We start from the raw sequence: 8,134 nt of genomic DNA on the forward strand, positions 1-8,134 counted from the left end.
TTAAATGTCATCTATGTCAATTATTTTCAAATATTAAAACTTCAGTCATCAATTTATAATAATGAAAATACTACTACAAAAATTTTCCTTCTGATTTTTGGTATTCATTTAGTTGTAGAATTCTGAATTTTTAAATGATTAGGGTTAATTTGATTGCAACTGTTGAAGGATTAGCTATAATTATGTTTTCTTCTAACCTAAATACTGTAAGTACATAGTTCATTTCCATAATTTTAGCATATCTTTCATTTTAAGGATGTGTCCAGCGATAAATATTTTTATAGCTATTTAAAGCAATCCTCAATTTTTAAAAGGATAAATATATCATAATGTTCTCAGTAAAAAGCAGTATTTTCCCCCTTAAAACAGAATTAAAACTTTGAATCCCTTTTTTAATTCTTTTTCTTCTTTAGCACTATTTTACATTCTTAGGTAATCTGCAGAAGCTTTAGGGGGTGCTAGTGGCAAAATTAAATTTATGCCATATTAAGATGTAGCTTGATTAATGCAATTGAATGAGATTATTAATTACAAATGGAATTTTGTTCTACAAATTTCATGAAAAAATAAGCAGTATCTTTCTGTAATTATTACTGTGCTTACCACATCATTATGTCTTTATTTAGGAATACCAATTTTGTTAATATCGACCTAATGAGCTCTCTCATGCATATCAGAATATCTGATTTTCATTATCTTTCACCAATATCAAGAAAGGTTTTGATAATATTTGATATTACAAAAACTTTTAAAAGTTTAGAGCTATTCAGAATTACTAAAATTAACATTTTCTTTCTCATAGGAAATCCCTAATACCTTTTATTTTCACTCTAGTTAAGATTAATATTTTCATCCTGGTTTGATACAATAAATGAAACGGGGAATTTCCAGGTAATTTTAAAGACTGTATGAACAATGTAAAAGGAGTCTATTTGTTTTATAAGGAATATCATATACCATCTGCTTAGTTAGTTCCTTTCTCTATTTGCAACTTTTGTTGCTCTAAACTTTTGTTAAGGATTTTTTTTTCCCTCAATAATGGGATAAATATCACGATGCCATGGTATTAAATAAATCACATGCTTAACAAAATCCAAATCAACAGAATCCCTTTATGTAAAATACTTCTACAAAATAATGTTCAAGAAAGAGGCTTACTATAAGAGTAAGGTGTTCTGAGGTGTCCTAAATGATAACTGTAATGACCTTCCGTAGTTGCGATGTTTCCTCACTGTTACAATGTTTGCCAAACGGCCATTCATAATCAAGGATTTATTCCTCACACACAGTTAATAATGAAGTAACTCTAGCTAGAAGAGAAAGTTCTCAATATGGGAACATTTTACCTCAGTCCTTTTTTTAAACATATAGTTTTCATTTCTTCCTAAAGAGTTTAGCTGCACAGAGCCTCTTTTTAGGGCAAAAATCACAATAAGATGCATTCCTTCCATGCTGCTGCCTTTAACGGCCTCTCTGTGCCAGGTTTTCAGGCTAGTCAAGGCTGTTTTGTAGAACTGTTTATCTGCACTCTGCATAATTGAAAGATGCTGTTGTTTTCCCCTTGTCTCGCCTATGGGTTTAGACAGCTGTTTTTCCAACAGGTAGTGAATTGGTAAAGAAAAAATTACCGCTTTCTGGAGAGTGTGGACCAGTACAAAAAGAATTTATTAAGCTTTTACTGTCGATATGATAACTGCTTGGTCTATTTTTTTTTACATAAATTCTGTTCAGTAGCATTTCTATGGATAATTGTTTCATTTATTTCCTGCAATAAAAAAATCTTTTAGTCTTATATGATCATAATGATGAAAATAAATATATAACACTTACCTTTCTGTTTCCATCATATTGAAGTAATTAAAGAAGCAAGTGTAACTGAAAAGATGTGTAGGTGATATTGGATGTTTACTCTGTGCCAATCTGAGCTTTTCATAAAGGCCATTAAAAATGATCATGTGTTCCTACCATTTGTTCTGTACAACTTGGCACTGATGACAATTAGGCACAATCACTAAATCAACATATAAATAAGTGATAAACAGAATGTAGTATAAATTTTTCTTTAACTAAAAATAAGTAAGCCCTTTCATTCTCCTTGCTGGCCTTACAGATTAAAATTTAGTTTGCTGCCTCATAGTGTCATCTGCAGTGAAGGAAGGTGGTTTAAGATTGTTTCTTTTCACACAACGGCTATGTCATGAAACTTAGTTCAAATCTCGACCTCTGTCTCTAGCTGTTCCACTTTAAGAAGGTCACCTAATTATCTGAGTCTGGGGTTCTTTATTTGTAAAGTGAGATAAGTAGTAGGCATTTCAAAAGATGTTTGTGTCAACTAAATGAGATGCTGCATGCAATCTTTTAACATACACTGGGTCTACTAGTGTATGTTTTGTACTGGTCCACACTGTCCATTAATTGTAATTTTACAATTAATGGCACATAAAAGTCATTTCTTTGAAACATGTTTCTACAAACCACATTAAATATGTTTCACCCTTCTTTTGTGGTATGCCTATTCCATGTGTATGGTTTCCTCACTAACATAGGAATACGGTTTTATAAAAAATTATACTTCTGCATTTTCCTTTATCTTGCTTTCCATATTAGGGATAACTTCTCCTCTTTCTCTTCTAGAACTCTACCTATACTCATTTTTAAAAATAATTACTTCATGATGTATTGTTTCCTTTTCTAGTAGATTCTTTGATCCTCTGGATCAGCATGAGATATTTAATCTCTTCTACATAATCTATATTCCTTTGCATTTTAGCTCTTACCTCACTGTTTTTTATTTTCTCTTTCTACCTATATTATAAGTATTTAAGACAGAAATCACACTCTATAATTCCTCTGCAAGCACTAAGCACATTTATTACAGGATTATGCATTGTCTGAACATATTATAAGAAGTAATATGTATGTGCCCATTGAGTTGTTAAATCATTAAACTCTGGAAAAGTATTTCATATGCTCTAATGAAAAAGAAACCTTCATCTTCTTATAGGAAAAAGGGTGGTATGTTTAAGAATTCCAAACTGATGGCTTACTACTTTAATAACCAGTCTGCATTTGATTTAGTAACACCTAAAAAAAAGATAAAATTAAAATATAATAGAAACAATTTGTAAAGTAACTAAATTTATGTCTATTTTTAGAGATGCAGATATGGAAGAACATAAGATTTAGAAAGGTGAGACAACATAGTCTAAATCAGCTAGAATTCAATCTATAAAGGATGTAGAATCTTCTCTACAAAGCTACATTTCCATACTACTTCATACCTATACACACACACACACACGCACACACGCACACGCACACATATCCCTTAGTCGTTATTCTATATTTCTTTATAATATTAGCAATGTATCATAAAAGTCAACTTTAAATTACTACGATCAAAACTTACCAAAAGTATAAGTAAAGACAACTAAAAACTACATATGTAAGAAGCACTCTAGGGTACACATTAAGTAATTTTTGTTAAGTTTTTAAATTCTTATTTCTATAATATTAAATAACTAGTATTCATTTTACCTTCCTTTAGAAATGTTTTACATACTTATAATTTATATTATTGTCTTTTTTTTTTTTTTTGGTTTTTTTAAACATAGTTGAAGACAGTATATGCTACTAATATTTTAGTGAGAAAGAGCACAAATAATCCCTTACCATTTAAGGATAAGAAAAAGTCTCTAGTAAATTTATGTATGTTTATCAGTCTGTGTTGGTTAATCAACTTTTTAAAAAATCCTTCCTCCTTAGTACATCTTCAATGCAGATTCTTTACACATGCATCTTAGAAGACCCTGGTACCTGCCTCCACCCTATCTGGTGGGCCTTAATGGTCTAAATCATCTCTGTCCAGTAGAAAGTATACAGTGGGCTACCTATAAGTTTTAAATTTTCTAGTAGCCACGGTAAGAAGAATAATTTTAATATATTTTATGTAATCTATAAAATATTTTTCATTGTTTTACATTTTACATTTTTGAAATTAGACTTGTATTTTATACTTAAAGCACATCTTAAATAGAACAATACATTTCATTAGGAATACTTGATCCACACTTGCATGATATTTTCTTTTCCTATTCATATGACTGCATCATCTTAAATTCCCTTCAATAGTGTAAAAATCACCTGTTTGCCACAACCCTGACAAAAGAATGTAACATCAAACTTTTGGGTTTTGCCACTTGTAAAAGAAATTAGACCTCAGTAAAATTTTTTCATTTTTATTTCTCTTATGATGATCAAGGCTAAACATCTTTTCATATGGTTAAGTTCTATCTGCATTTCTTTTTCTGTGAATTATCTCATCTTTAGTTCATTTTTATAAAGTTCCTTGTCTTTTTGTCCTTTATTACTTTAGTTCATTATAAAATAGGGTGATAAACTTTGTATGACTCCATTCTATTTTGATCTTAGCTATTACATATGCTATAGAACTATCTTTTCGACCTTTTACCTATATGCATTTTTGCTCAGAAATAATTTCCACTTACAGACATGTAGAACCTAGCCAGAAAGTTGGTGAGAATTTTAAGGTTTTGCTACAATTTTTAAAACAATTATGTCCCTGATCTTCAGTATCTTCATGAATAAGACTTTTTATAGAGAATTACCTAAATAGTTTGCAGAAATCACCAAAATTACAAGCAAGAATCTAGGAATATTAATACTTTTGTATACATCCAAATTGAATCTTTTTTTTGCAGATTTCTGTGGTTGGCATTGTCGTTAAGTCATGACATTCTTTAAATACTTTAAGTGCTTCTAAAAGAAACATGCTTGCCTATGGCACACATTTTTTACCTTTCTCATTTTTATAAACCAAGGAAATATATACATTCTGTTTACTTCTCTGGATCTTGAAGGTATATGAAGACATTTGACTTCATGAATAGAGCTGAGTACATATATAAAATAAATAAATTTCAGATATTTCAAATTAGGTTACAACTAAATGAGGTTAAAAAAAACGAGTTGGGAGCTGTAGATACCAAATCAGGATATAACATTTTATAAGAAAAATAAAATAGTAATATGCATTAATTAAAAAATACTTACAATTTAGATTATATGAGACAATTACAGATTTGTGAGATGCTTTCCTCTACTAAGTAGTTTAATGTGGTTGCTTTCCTTACTTTTAACAATACTTAAAAAAAGTATATGGAACTGATTCTTGGCAACAGCTATGAAAAGGAGAAGTAATCACATTAGACTGGATGGACTAACATATGTATACTGACATTCCATCCCAAAGCAACAAAATATACATTCTTTTCAAGTATGTATGAACATTCTGCAGTATACATCATATATTAGGTCCCCAAACAACAAGTCTTAATAAATTTGGGAAGACTGAAATCACATCAAGCATCTTTTCCAAACACAAAGAAATAAAACTAGAAATCAATTACTAGAAGAAAACTGGAGTATTCACAAATGTGTGGAAATTAAACACACTACTGAACAATCAGTCCAAGAAGAAATCAAGAGAGATTTCAAAAGATACCTTGAGACAAATGAAAATGTAAATACACCAAACTTTATGGGATGCAGTAAAATAAGTTCTAAGTGAGTTTATAGTGATAAATACCCACAGCAAAAAATTTTTTTTTAATCTCAAACAACCTAACTTTGCACCCAAATAAACAGAAAAGAAGAAAAAACAGGGTCTAAAGTTAGTAAAAGAAAAGAAATAAAGATCACAGTTAAAACAAATGAATAGAAACTAAAAAGACAATAGAAAAGATCAATAAAACTAAGAGCTGGCTCTTTGAAAAGATAAACAAAATGGACAAACCTTTAATTACACTAAGAAAATAAGAGAGAGAACTCAAATAAAATCAGAAATGAAAAGGAGACCTTACAACTGATATCACAGAATATAAAGAATCATAAAAGAATACTACAAACAATTATACACAAACTAATTGGTCAACCTAGAAGAAACAGATAAACTCCTAGAAACATCAAACTACCAAGGCTGAATCATAAATAGAAAATCTAAACAGACCAATAACTAGTAAGGACATTGAATCAGTAATCAAAAACTTCCCAAGAAACAAAAGTCCAAGATAATATAGCTTCGCTGGTTGAATTCTACAAAACATTTTTAAAACAATACAAATCCTTCGCAAATTTCTCAAAAAATAAAGGAAAAGGGAACACTTCCAAATGTATTTTATGAGGTAGTATTACCCTAATACCGGAACTAGGCAAAAATGCCACAATAAAAGAAAATTACAGGCCAATATCACCAATGAACATAGATGCAAAAATTCTTAACCAAATATTAGCGAACTAAATTCAACAATATATTAAAAGGATCATACACGATGATCAGGTGGGATTTATTCTAGGGATGCAAGGATGGTTCAATAGCCACAATGCGATATAACACATTAACATAATAAGAATAAAAATCATATGATCATCTTGATAGATGTAGGAAAGTATTTTATAAAATTTAACAACCATTTATGATAAAAACTTCCAATAAAGTGGATATTGAGAAATTGTACCTCAAAATAAAGGCCATATGACAAGCCCACAGCTAACATTATACTCAATGGTGAAGAGCTGAAAGTTTTTCCTCTAATATCAGGAACAAGACAAAAAACCCCATGTTGCCACTTTTATTTAACACAGAATTGGAAGTCCTAGCCAGAGCAATTAGGCAAGAAAAAGAAATAAAGTCATCCAAATCATAAAGGAAGAAGTAAAACTGTCACTATTTGCAGATAACATGTTACATATAGAAATACCTAAAGGCTTCACACACACACAACTGAAAAACATTTAGCATACTGGCAGGATACAAAATTAATACACAAATATCTGTTGTGTTTCTATATACTAGTAATGAACTATCAGAAAAAGAAATTAAGAAAAAATCCCATTTATTATGGTGTCAAAAATACAATGCTTAGGAATATATTTAACCAAGGAGGTGAAAAACTTGTACACTAAAATATAAGATATTAATGAAACTCAAGACATAAATAAATGGAAAGATATTTCATGTTCACAGATAGGAATGAATTAATATTGTTAATATTTTCATGCTATCCAAGGCAATCTACAGATTTAATGCAATCTCTATCAAAATTCTAATGTCATTTGTCACAGAAATAGAGCAAACAATCCTAAAATTTGTATGGAACCACAAAAGGCCTCAAATAGCCAAAACAATCTTAAGAAAAAGGAAGAAACCTAGAGGTGTCACATTCTCTGATTTCAAACTATATTAACAAGTTATAGTAATCAAAACAGTACAGTATTGGCATAAAAACAGACACACAGGTCACTAGACTAGATCAGAGAAGACAGAATAAATTGATGCATATATGTTCAATTAATCCAAGGCAAAAGTGGCAAGAATATACAATGGGAAAAGGACAGTCTCTTTAATATACTGTATTGGAAAAACTGGAATGCTACATGGAAAAATATAAATCTGAACTACTATCTTAAACCATACACAAAAATTACCTCAAAATACATTGAAGATTTAAATATAAGATTTGAAAGCATAAAACTTCTAAAAGAAATATAGAGAAGAAGCTCCTTGATAGGTCTTGATGATAATTTTTTGGGTTTGACATCAAAAACAAAAATAAGCAAGTGGGACTACATTAAACTAAAAGGTTTTGCATTGCAAAGAAAACCATCGACAAAATGAAAAGGCAGCCCACTGAATGAGGAAAATATTTACAAATAATATATCTGATAAGGGGCTAATATCTAAAATATATAAAGGAATCCTGCAAAAAAACCCTCTCTCATTAAAAAACATAAGGATTTGAATAAACATTTTCCCAAAGAAGACATACAAATGGCCAACGGGTACACAATAAGGTGCTCAACATCAATAATTAGGAAACTGTAATTCAAAATCACAATGAGATATCACTTCACACCTGGTAGAATGGCTATTAACAAAAAGATAATAAAGAACAAGTGCTAGTGAGAATGTGGAGAAAAGAGAAACCTGTGTACTGTTGGTGAGTATGTATATTGGTGAAGCCACTATGGAAAACAGTTCTTCAAAATTAAAAATGAACTACCATATAACCCAGCAAGCCCACTCTGGATATTTATCCAAAGAAAATGAAAACAC

Source organism: Pteropus vampyrus, unplaced genomic scaffold, assembly GCF_000151845.1.
Source record: "Pteropus vampyrus isolate Shadow unplaced genomic scaffold, Pvam_2.0 Scaffold11, whole genome shotgun sequence".
Taxonomy (NCBI): domain Eukaryota; kingdom Metazoa; phylum Chordata; class Mammalia; order Chiroptera; family Pteropodidae; genus Pteropus; species Pteropus vampyrus.